The following is a 12,415-nucleotide window of genomic DNA, read 5'->3' as shown; positions in this document are numbered from 1 at the left end:
GTTGCATTCCCCTTGGAAGATTATCTCATCCCCTTAACAAGGCAATAACGCCATTATCATTAGCTGTCTTACAGGGTAATCTCTATCACCACTGACAACCTCGAATGTTCCTTTTTCCCAGGACTATAGTCCTGTGGAATAATCTTCCACCTGACATTCCCTACCTTCCAACCCTTGAGTAGTTTAATGCCGCTGTTTGCAACATTGAACACACTTCACCATAACCTTGTTCTTCATCCCTGTTTTTTTAATCACTAACAAATGTTTCTTTCCCTTTTATTTGTCTCGATTTTCTTTTATTTTCTACTAACAGTGTCTTTTTGGGCTTGACGCGCACGGAAGTGTCTACGTCCCTGTAAATGGTTGGTCAGTATCGGGAGATAGATAGGGTCGGAAAATAGTTTGTATGAGCAAGATCTTACATAACAATTTTAACTTTTCAAAAGAGACATAATTAAACAATCCAAGCCCTTTGCGCTGTGTAGTTTTATAAAATGAAAAATAAGACAAAAAAGGTTTACAATATTAGTAACAAAGTACGAAATATATTTTGTTTTCTGTCTATTATACATTGTAACTCAATAATTTACTATGAACTATCTAACAAACATACATAAACAATATGAGATTGAAACACATCACTTAAACACTTGACCCAGCTTGTGGTGTAAAAGAGCAAACTTATGTACGTTACCATTTACTTCCTGATGCAATTCACGTTTAAAACAAGTGGTTGAAAATAGATGACTTGCTGTAAATACATACTGCATTGTCTTCTTTTTATTCAAGTACGCAAGAAGTCACTCTGTAATTTTATTGTACTCAGGAACTGACTCATGAAAATTAGGGAAAAATTCATATAGTTATCTTTTTATATAGCAGTTTCACTCATTTGATGATCATCAATTAAGATCAGATTAAGTTTCATATATACATGCTTTTTGAAAACTTTGTTTTATGCTGAAAGGCTTTTCTAACTGGATACCTGGATACCTGGCCTTGTTGTTAGAGACATACTTTGAATCCCACCGGGATTGTATTAATTCTTTAATCTATTATTTAGGATTTCAGTAATTAATGATGTGTAAAAGATAAAACGAAAATGTTTATTCCCATCCCAAAGCGCAAGTATTTCAATTTATTTTTAAGTATATTTAATTGTTCAAATCTCTTCTTTTTAGAATACCACACTTGTCTTCCTTGTACTATTTGTCATTCTTACAGACAATTAGTCCATACGGACATTTGATACAGGGATAGGACACCAGCACTTGAGATGCATTGTGTTTAAAAGCCGTCTTCTTAGAATACCACACTTGTCTTCCTTGATGTACTATTTGTCATAGTTAAAGACAATTAGTCCATACGGACTTTTGAAATAGGGACATGACACCAGCACTTGAGATGCATTGTGTTTAAAAGCCGTTACTTCCAGTTAATGGTCACGAATTTTTCGAAAGAAGAAATCCAGATTTAATGGATTGTTCTCGATCATTTAAAGTCAACTGAGATGATTGTTTTCCCTTGAACGGAACAAGGAACTTCTAAATCACGTATTGGCTCTTGAGGCATCGCATGTTGTAAATTATTTTAATATCTTATGTCCTGATATAAAGATGCAGAAGAATTTTCGGAAGTAAACTAGTTAAATACTTATTAAAAGCCTAATGTGTAATTGTTGCTGACACCACCTGATTATTTATAATATCATTTACTTTTGTTTAAACTGTTACGCCCCGAAATATATTTTTATAACACCGATCATTTCGTTTTTCAATCATTTGAAACTATCTTAGCGATGTCTGTATCTTGATGGCCAATGGAATGCCTAATGGCCAAACATTTGGAATGTGAAATGTTTTCTACAGGCAACAAGTTATCAACATGTACAATGTATAAAATTATATGAAGAGATTTTACATACTTTGTTATTTTACTCTGACATCATTCTGTGATAGCATATTGCATCAGTAATAAATCACACGTTATCCTTATTTTAGACCATTAGTATACTTCTTACTTTCGTGACTTTTTACCAATTAACCAAGCTTTCAAGGACATCTGCCAAAGTACTGTGTAAAGAGGCGGTAGGGTATGGCATTTCAAAAGCGCTGCCTTTCTAATTTAGCACAGTTTTCCAGATTTATTGCATACAAAATATAAATAAGAACTTCCTTTTGTTTGTTAATCAATTATGAAGCAACAAAGAAAGAAAACATCATGATGACCCAGTACCGCTCACCTGAGTATATTGAACCACATATTTCAAACTGATGCTAAAATATTAGAAAGTAGATCAGTAGGTCACATTTATGGTCAATGAAAGACAGTTTAAAGACTGGTGTGCAAAACTGTACACAAGCAAAAGTTTACGCATGGACACACGGACGACGTAGACCTAGTGACCTAGTTTTTAACCGCAGTTGACCCAGTTTCGAATTTGACCTAGATATCATCAAGATAGATATACAGATCAGCTTTCATACAGATCCCATGAAAAATATCGCCTCTAGAGAGGTCACAAGGTTTTTCTATTATTTGATCCACTGACCTAGTTTTTGAAGGCACGTGACCTCGTTTTGAACTTGAACTAGATATCATCAAAGTGAACATTCTGACGAATTTTCATAAAGATCTATTGAAGAGTATGGATTCTAGAGAGGTCACAATGTTTTTCTATTTTTAGACCTATTGACCTAGTTTTTGATCGCACGCGACCCAGTTTCAAAAGAAATGACTTACGCATGACGTCACAAGATGTTTTACGTACCATTACACCAAGCTCTTCAAGTAAAGCAAGAGTTTTGTCCCTTTATATGGCTATTTTTAGAGTAAAAATGTTCGGAAAAAATACCGTATTTGTTCAAAATTTACTACGAGCCCACCTTAGAACAATTTTCTTTCATGTATCATTCTCCGTGTTTTTGTAATCCTCAACATATATCCAAAAACTAAAATTGTTCTCCCCTGCGCTCGTGTCGTACTTTGCTGATAAAGTGCATGAAAACATCTAAAAATGTACAAAATCTGTGTTGATGACATGAAACTAGACAATGGATCATGACTTTAACGCAAAACTAATACATTTTTACTTTAAAAAATGCAAGATTAAGCCTTTTTCTTTCAAATAATCCATATCGTTGAGAAGTATGTTTACTTTCATTTTCTTCGAAATTTAGGGCTAAAATTGTGCCTTATGATACATGTTCCTTTACACTGATGCATGAATTTTAATTAACGGAACGGAGAATAATAATATACACAAACACTTTTCTAACTAGAAAAATCTCAATGAAGTGAATCTTAAACTTAATAAAATGTGAATGCCTTAAATTTGGCATAAATCAAGAATAAGTATATCATACAGTGTATTGTGTGTATTGTAAACCTTTCCAAGAATCGATCCATGTAAATTTTGTGATGTCATCATGAACGTTTCACAATGACGTCATTCAGTGCTATTGTCTGTGTGATAAAAGTAGAGACAACCATATTCAAGGAAATTTGTTAAGATTACAGAATCTGTTTAGAAAAAAAAAGTTGTGCAACATCGAAACTGGACTCTGTAATAAAATTCAGTCTGGAAAGAAACTGATGTAAAAATGAGTCCGTCAATATGGGAGGAGCTTAATTCTGATATCAGGTCAATGACTTTTGTTTTATGACTGTGACCTTGACCTCTGAGTTAGGGATAAGGGTGTTGCATTACACCCTATGGGAAACATTTGTACCAAGTGATATTACAAAGTTATTGAAAGCAAAAATCCTTTGAATTCCATCTGTGACATTGAACATGAAATAGGTTCTGTTTAATTAAAATGACAAGTCGTCTGATTATGGTAATATTGTTATCCTTTGATGGACGGCAGAGCTCTCAACCGGGCACGAAACCGATCCTGTTCATGCCATGTTAGCATTTGACTGCCAAGTGTGATCTTGACCATTTAAAGTTAGGAGTTTGAAAGATGTACATGACACATTGTCTTATTATTGAGTAATTTGTGCCAAGTAATATTGAAATCCTATGATGAATGAAATATGGACAAGACGGACGGACCTGAAAACGAAATGACGGTCGAAAAAAGCGCAATCATAAGTCCCCTAAGCTTTTTTTGATCAGTCTGTGAGTAATAACATCTTCAGTCTGCTAACTATATTACTGCTGAGAAAAATTAAAATATCAGTTTCATGACATAAAATTTGAGGGCAAAAAATGACCCCACACTTAAGTGGCAGGGGCCAGTTTCGTATGTTGGTTTATGTATTTTAAAGGCAAATATGTTCAAATGGATTTTTTGTTGTTCGTAGAACATATCCGGGCCAGGGAGAGTATTTTTGAAAATTCCACAAATATGCGCTGATACCAGCGCGGAGAAAAAGTGATAATAAATTCTTTTTTGATAAATTCCAGGGAAGTGTTGAGCGAACATATTGTATATTCTTAGCACTTCATCGTGTGACATTTTAAGCGTGATAAATCCGTTGTTTCTATGATGATGATGATGAAAACGAGTAAAACACCGGTTCAGGGCACCTTGCCCTACCGGTACCGTATTATTCACAAATGACTGAGACCTAAAACAGATGTATATCGTATAAGTTCTTTCGTCTGCGGGCTTAATATACAGTATATATTTTTTTTCAAAAAATGTGGTAGTATTAGATTTCTGCGTACCTTACTTTTGTGGTGTCTGTCTTCTCACGCTGATGGGATCTATTTCTGCGGTTCTGTATTCACCGATTGTTTCATTAATTTCAAACCGGATTATAATGGCGGCTTGTATTTTCTGCGAATTTCAAATATGCAGTCTTATTGTCTTGTGCAGAAAATGCAGAAGATTAATTTCTCAAGCGCCTAGAGAATTGTTGCAGGTTATTTTATACACTTAACAAAATTCCTAATTGGTCAGTTTATATTATATTACTGTTTTGTTAATAAGGCATGTATTTACACGAAATTTCACATACCGACATTTGAATAGATACTGCAGCTGATTATTGATTTATTTTTGGCCGACTCACGGCCAGCATAACCGCATTAGGCGTTTTGACCAATATTGCATATTTTGCACGTGCAGAGCATGCACACCAATATGCACTTGTTAGTGAACATTTTTGGCATTACTGACAAAAGTCCTACTAGAAAAACACATTTTATTGTGAAATTGACACAAGGGCAACGCGCCCAGGCTGTAGGAATTTTACAACAAAACACAAAATCGGTCATTTCAATGAATTGTCCTTGGGTTAAATTTTGCCAAAAGAGCGCGGATGATAGATAATCAACGATTAAAGGTTCTTGTAAACGGAAATAAGGTTAAAAATGGAAATAACCATCGAAGTAACAGCTACAAAAAAATTGTATCAAAATTCTTTTGAAATTGCAAAAATAATTACACACGTGTCGTAAATGTGTCCCGGCTAGCAATATTCCGACAGCTCGATCGCGTTGCTTTTGTGTCAATTTCACCATGATATGTGTTTTTCTAGTAGGACTTTCGTCAGTAATGCCAAAAGTGTAAACGAATACGTGCATGTTGGTGCGCATGCCCTGCACGTGCAAAAAATGCAATGTCAGTCAAAACGCCTAATGCGGTTACTTTGGCTGTGAGTCGCCAAAAATAAATCAATAATTAGCTGCAGTACCTATTCAAATGTCGGTATGTGAAATTTCGTGTGAATACATGCATCATTACCAAAATAGTAATAAAATATAAACTGACCAATTAGGAATTTTGTTGAGTGTACATACGATCATGCAAAACAGACAAAAATAAAGTGCCTCAAAACCGTTTTTTTTTTTCACAAATTTGAGCTAAATCTGGATGGATGGATGGATGGACGAATGAATGACAGTTTCCATACCGTTTAAGTTCCGTTACCTCGTGTACGATTTTAGACCCGGCCGTTTGGAAAATGGATTCAAGCATATATTTATTTTACACAAGAATTACTTGTATGAAGGAATCCATAGTTCTATAAACACCATTAACAACAAGTTGAATATAAATGCCTTTAAAGTATATCTACCTGTTTCATTCTAAATATGTACCCGGGTCAAATACCAAACTGGACCCTGCCACTTGATTTTGCAATTAGTAAAATTGAGAGTTTTTCTAGTTTCTGAACTTTTGTATATCTTTTTGCAAATTAAACCAGTCTGAGATACATATGTTTTCAATAGCATGAAAAAATGTCTGTATAAGAGCGTCTAAACTTGCCTACCATCACGCGCAAAATGAGCCAAAATTTACAATTTGTCTCTATGAGATAAAGAATGTAAAGTAAATCTGTTTTATAGGTTTCTAGCGTAAATTAATATATTTCGTCATTAGGAATGATATAAGGACAGTTCGCATCATTTTGCGAAAATGAAATGTCCCATCTCCCTATTTGCATATTTTATGAGGTCCACACACTCTAAACGTCCCCTGAATGACGAAATGCCAAATATGCGCTATGATGGTTTAAAATATAAAAATGAATATTTTACGTTACTAAGTTGTAGAATTTTTTTTAAAAAAAAAAACAACAGTTTTGCTGCTGTGACGTCAATTAGCGTTTGTAGTCCCAAGAAATTTTAAAATATCAAACAAGCGGTTGTAAACTATATACAAACGCGCAAAATATTTCACTTATGATTTTGCTATTTAAGCAAGTTTTACTGGTTTTAACTTCTATATATCATTCGCAAATTAAACCAGATGCAAGTGTTTTCAATAGCACGATAAGATGTATGTATGTGAGAGTCTAAACTTGCCCACCCCTCATGCATAAAATGAGCCAAAAATTAAAATTTGTCGCTATGAGACAAAAATGTAAATGTTTTAATCATTTTCTGGCGTGATTTAACGTATAATGATATATGGGCATTTTCGCATCATTTTGAAAAAATAAAATGTCCCCATCCTCTAAATAATAAAAATGATGCTTTTACGGTACTATTGTACTATTTAATTGACCTGTCAAAACATGTTCCCGACTTTCATGTTAATCTTATATAGGCTCGAACAGAAAATAAGGAAAGCCGGGTCCATGTTTTGACAGGTCAAATAAATTGTACAATAAAACACTGTTAATGGTAGTAGAGTTAAACAGACATGTATCAATATTGGATTTTTTTTTTATGATTTTTTTTTTCGTACTGGTATCAGTGTTATTTTTGGAATATTCAAACTTACTGCCCCTTGCTCAAATAAGTGATTTTTTTCCGAAAAAAAAATAATTTGAGCTTTGATGGTTGATTTTAGATATCTCAGGAAATTTGGACAGGTCTGTCTCTTGGGAACAATGCCCAAGCATTCATTCATTTTTCACAACATTTACTAATTCTTGGGAATCCCCTTTTCAAAAAGCATCATAGATAATCAGTTGAATACAAAATCTTATAACAAACATCTGGCTCTTGTATTCAAGTAACAATACAAGTAACAATACAAAATCGGCCATTTCTACTTACGAAACCTGATTTTTACGTACATGTTTTTCATGTCAGTTCGAAAATAACAGAATGATTAATTTTCCTCATGAAAGGAAAGCTTTTTCTCTCTTCGGTCAGAACTGTCAATACCTGATGGATTGGGAAATATATGAAACTGTTCGCTGCATAACACTTTGAGGTAGTTTGGCTTCAAACATGTTCCACATTAACTGTGGGTAATCAAATGCCGATTATGTCTTTTCAGAGCATTTCAGACAAGACTGATAAACCTTACAATCATTTCCCTAGGGAATATCTCCAGAACTGACTGGCTTTTGACTCCTGTGCAACTACATAATATTGTTTATAAAATTAAAGTTTTAATATCTTTGTTTATTTTCAGTCTAGTGTCTAGTTAATGACTTAAAGAATTTATTTTGCTCTGCTTTATATTATTTGACAATACAGTGATATATGATTTACAGCACACTTGTTGCAGTTCCACTTTAAATACCAAAGTTGGATATCATATGTTCCGGTAGTTATTATCTTGATTTGAATTGTTTCAGTAAAAGAAATATTATAAGGATCAAACATCCAATTAGGATTAGCCAGGTATAATACAAGAAATAATGAAACGAAATAAGTACCTAAAAAGAAATCATTTTTATTAAGGATACAATTCGAAATGATGATAGATTATATACATTTTACACTGTCAGTGTTGATTTAGGACGATCCATCGGAATGTTTATTTACACACGGATATGAACATTATACCATGGGAAATCGTAGCACATAATATTTAGACTCAAGTCGGAAACACTATCCTGAAACGAATATTTTTCGTGTTAAACCTTGTCCTTCCACTGATAATAACCAGGATGTTTATTTACAAGATTCTTATCATTACTTCAAACCAACGGACACTAGCCTATGTTCCCAAAATGTAAACAAAAACAAAAAAAAAAAAGAAAATCAACTGAAATTTATTTTGTAAATTAGGGCGCCAATATAAATTGAATTGATAAGAAAGTGCTAACTACAATAAACGCATTGGAAAGCTATTTCGGATAAAATACATCGGTTTTAGCGGACATTATTTATGCAGAATTACAGAAAATCGTTATTTGTTCTGGTCGTTTCTGAGCATGGATATTTTTTCGGAAGGTTTGTATCCCTACATGTATATGTAATTAGATACTTTTTCTAGTAAATTTAGAAGAAAAGTTTGTTTTCCGTAAAATATTTTAAAATGAAGTATGTATCACTTAGTTATTTAAATTTTCATTATTTATTTGTACTGCTCTGTTGTTCAAAAAGTGGGACTAATAATTAGTACCTTTATTTAGTAAAAATTCAGTGCTAGGACGCTGTATTTGTTACTTTGTGATTTGTGAAAGGTGTACTGTTAAATTTCAGAGTTCGCATGCTAGTTCCCACATACTGGATTCAGATTCATTGGTAATGGAGGCCTTGTGTACTATGCAATACAAAGGTAAGAAATTACAACTAGTGATCGTTTGATGCAAATAAGAATTGTACTTGTATAACAAATTCAAATAAAGAAATAAAGAAAATATGGAGAAAAAATGAATTAAAATATTTTGTACCATAGCTTCATTTATTTTCGGATCTACAAAAAAATATTCTAGTGCCTAAATTTACTAATTAACTAGATATATTAACGGTGTATGTAAAGATCATACCAGAGAAAACAATATTGCCTTGTTAGCTATATACAACACTTACAAACCGATTTTATCACTGTTATTAGAAGTTAACATAAAGTGATAAAATCAAATATACATCGTGTTTCATCTATAGTAAAAGTTACAGTGTATGGTTTTTAATCTAATTCAAAGTACTGTTAAATCAATGTATGCATTAATTTGGCAATATTATGTTTACATAGACTATAAGAGCGGTTGTTGATATTTTCAAATTTGGTTGCGTTATCTATTATGCCTTATCTGAAATGTTAACACAATATAATATATTATATTGTACAAATAATCTGAGATTATAGAAAAATCTTTTAAATGTAAACAATAAAAACAAGAAATATATGTATAACATAGTGTTTCTGTCAATCTGCAAAATTCATTTTAAAAATCTAAGACAAACATCCGATAAGAAGTATGTCTTTTTTTTGGAAACAAAAATTCACCATAAACTCTTGGTGTTTTCTAACATCTTTCTAAATTTTTCACATACTTCTAGAATAGAGTGTTATAAAATACTAGAATAAAATGGATGTATTTTATTTTCTCGTTTGCGCAGAAATTCATTGAAGAATATCTCAATTTACATTCCTTTCAAACAATAGACATATTTTAGTAAAGAACTTGGCGTCTAATGAAAACATCAAGCATACTTCCTGAAATATGGAAGAAAAAAAGATGGCGTAGTTTGATAATATTGAAATCTTGATATATGTGTTTTGTTTAGAAATACGATATGATTAAAACATACACATGCGGCAGCTTCATATGTATTTGGTGCAGTTCAATACAGTTGCCGATAACACAAGAGTCAATAAACTACTGGAGCATGTAATACAAGAGTTGTAAAAATGATTACTCAACTGAATTTATTCATCTCAGATTTAAATGTATAGTCCAGTTTTTCTATTACAAGATCTAAGAAACATACATGGTACAAAAAATATAGCTGCTGTCTTCAAAACCAATTTCTTCCAGAATTTTATACAAAAGTCAAAGGATATTTCCTGTATTGAACACGAAGCTATACATGTATTTTTAATAATATATTGGTGTGAGTATTCTGTTCTAATTGTATTATAATCATAATTGCAGAAAACTACATTCATGTGTCAACATTTACTGTTATTAACAGGGATATACACAGACCATTGTGGATTATAAATAAAAGTAAGTAAAATGTCTTCCTCCTTTATATTACAGATTCTGTTGATTCACTTTTGTCCAATAATAACTTGACATTCACAAATTTTATTCAGGTGTATAATAAATGATTAAAAAATGGTGTTTAGTCATTTTATTCAAAACGTTCATACTTCTGTAATAATATTTTAAAGCTGGTTTTGAACAATAAACTGCTCCGAAAATTTCTTTCACAATTTATACAATAAATATTTGCATTTATAGAATGAAAGTGTGATAGGTGGTAGAAAATCATGCAGTCATATATTAAGAAACCAGGAATTCTCAAGCGTATAAATTGTCTTTATGTATATATATAAGGGCTAAGGTATGTATTTTGTAATTAACTACTTTTCTTTTAAAAAATCATATTTAATATAATGTTTTTATTACTTTCAGGTTGGATCTTTAAAAGTGACCACGTTACCTAACTGGAATAGTGTTTTCAAGTAGATTATTTTCGTATTACTTTGAATATTACAAATATATGGACATTTGTTTTCATAATGTGAAATGATAACGTTTCTCGAAAATGTAAGGTCAGAAACATTCAATAATTACATTCTAACCATATCAAGTTGTGTAAGATGTGCAAACAGTGACAAAAAAAATAACCATGATGGAATATATTGAAAATCTTGTAATCTTTCACAATTTGTAATTATTTCTATGATGACTAATGGCAATACATGCAAACAACATTTACTCACGCTAAAGCTGTGAGTAAATTAATTATTCTCTAATCTCAATTACCTTCAACAAGACAAAAAAGAAACAATAAAGTAGGAATAAGGTATATAATTGGCAGCATATAAGTGTACAATTGTTCGCGAAGTAAATTCGTATTTCAACAATCGATTTAATCATGGTTCTTCGTAAGGTTCCAAGCGATCTAGTATCCGGGTAAATTTGAACTGAAACGAGACTAAAAGTAAATTTAATCATATTGTTAAGATAAATGTTTCAAGTTTGCGTAAGGCGTGAATAATTAATAAAATCTCTAATTTTATCTGGTGTTTAAGATTTTATTAGAAAAGACATCACCAGAACCAAACAGATACAACCAAAATTGTAGCTTTACAACTAACAGTCGGAGTGATTTACTTAGAAAAAACAACCACACATTATATATGTTCAAAACTTAACATAACCTGCGTAGAATAGTAAACATAAACCATAAACAACATTTATTTTATAATAAAATAAACTAATATTCTAGACAAGCGATTTTCATGTCAGTTTGTTTCGTTGAAGCAAGCTATAACTAAAATACAAGCACAACATACATCATGGGAGGGAGGGCGGGTACAGACTGTTTGCTGCCAATCATAAACCTCGAGTGGTGAGAACAATATCAGTTCACACTTATATACGCCGAAATATTTCACGAGATTCACGTGACAAAGAGCGCCCAAATATACTAGCATAAACTTCAGACCAAACTAGTACTGGGATAAACTACCAAGAAAAGTAATTTCGAAACGCGAATAATTTTATTTACTCACGCTAAAGCTGTGAGTAAATCAATTATTCTCTAATCTCAATTACCTTCAACAAGACAAAAAAGAAACAATAAAATAGGAATAAGGTATATAATTGGCAGCATATCGAGATAACAAAGAGAGAAAATGCTAACAGTCTTCTGTATCAAAATTATTGACGCAGTAAACGGAAAATGGAAAAAAGAAATACTTACTAACGATACTTAATTACCGTGGTTACCTTCTACATTAATATCCCACTTCTATGAAGGACCATCAGATCACCAAAGCCCAATCGTCTCAAACCCATTTCAGCAGGAATACATTGCTTGAAGAAAACATCATGCAGCATTCCGCTGCTTGCAGAGCACATAACGCAGCATTCCGCTGCTTGCAGATTACTTAATGCAGCATTCCGCTGCTTGCAGAGCACATAACGCAGCATTCCGCTGCTTGCAGAGCACATAACGCAGCATTCCACTGCTTGCAGATTACTTAATGCAGCATTCCACTTCTTGCAGAGCACATAACGCAGCATTCCGCTGCTTGTAGATTACTTAATGCAGCATTCCGCTGCTTGCAGAGCACATAAAGCAACATTACGCAGC

At 32.6% G+C, this 12,415-nt stretch overlaps 1 protein-coding gene and 1 long non-coding RNA gene across 2 annotated transcripts in view; both read left to right on the top strand.

Moving 5' to 3' along the window:
* The window catches only part of LOC128549514 (uncharacterized), a 103,477-nt gene that overhangs the window by 53,728 nt on the left and 37,334 nt on the right, over positions 1–12,415 (top strand). The window lies entirely within an intron of this gene.
* On the top strand, positions 8,277–11,627 carry LOC123531806 (uncharacterized). The gene is made up of 4 exons (XR_008367769.1): positions 8,277–8,590; positions 8,843–8,918; positions 10,240–10,314; positions 10,726–11,627. It is a non-coding gene; the product is annotated as an uncharacterized LOC123531806 (long non-coding RNA).

The sequence above is a fragment of the Mercenaria mercenaria genome, chromosome 16 (assembly GCF_021730395.1).
Source record: "Mercenaria mercenaria strain notata chromosome 16, MADL_Memer_1, whole genome shotgun sequence".
Classification (NCBI taxonomy): Eukaryota; Metazoa; Mollusca; class Bivalvia; order Venerida; family Veneridae; genus Mercenaria; species Mercenaria mercenaria.
This window is presented reverse-complemented; position numbering and strand designations above follow the sequence as displayed.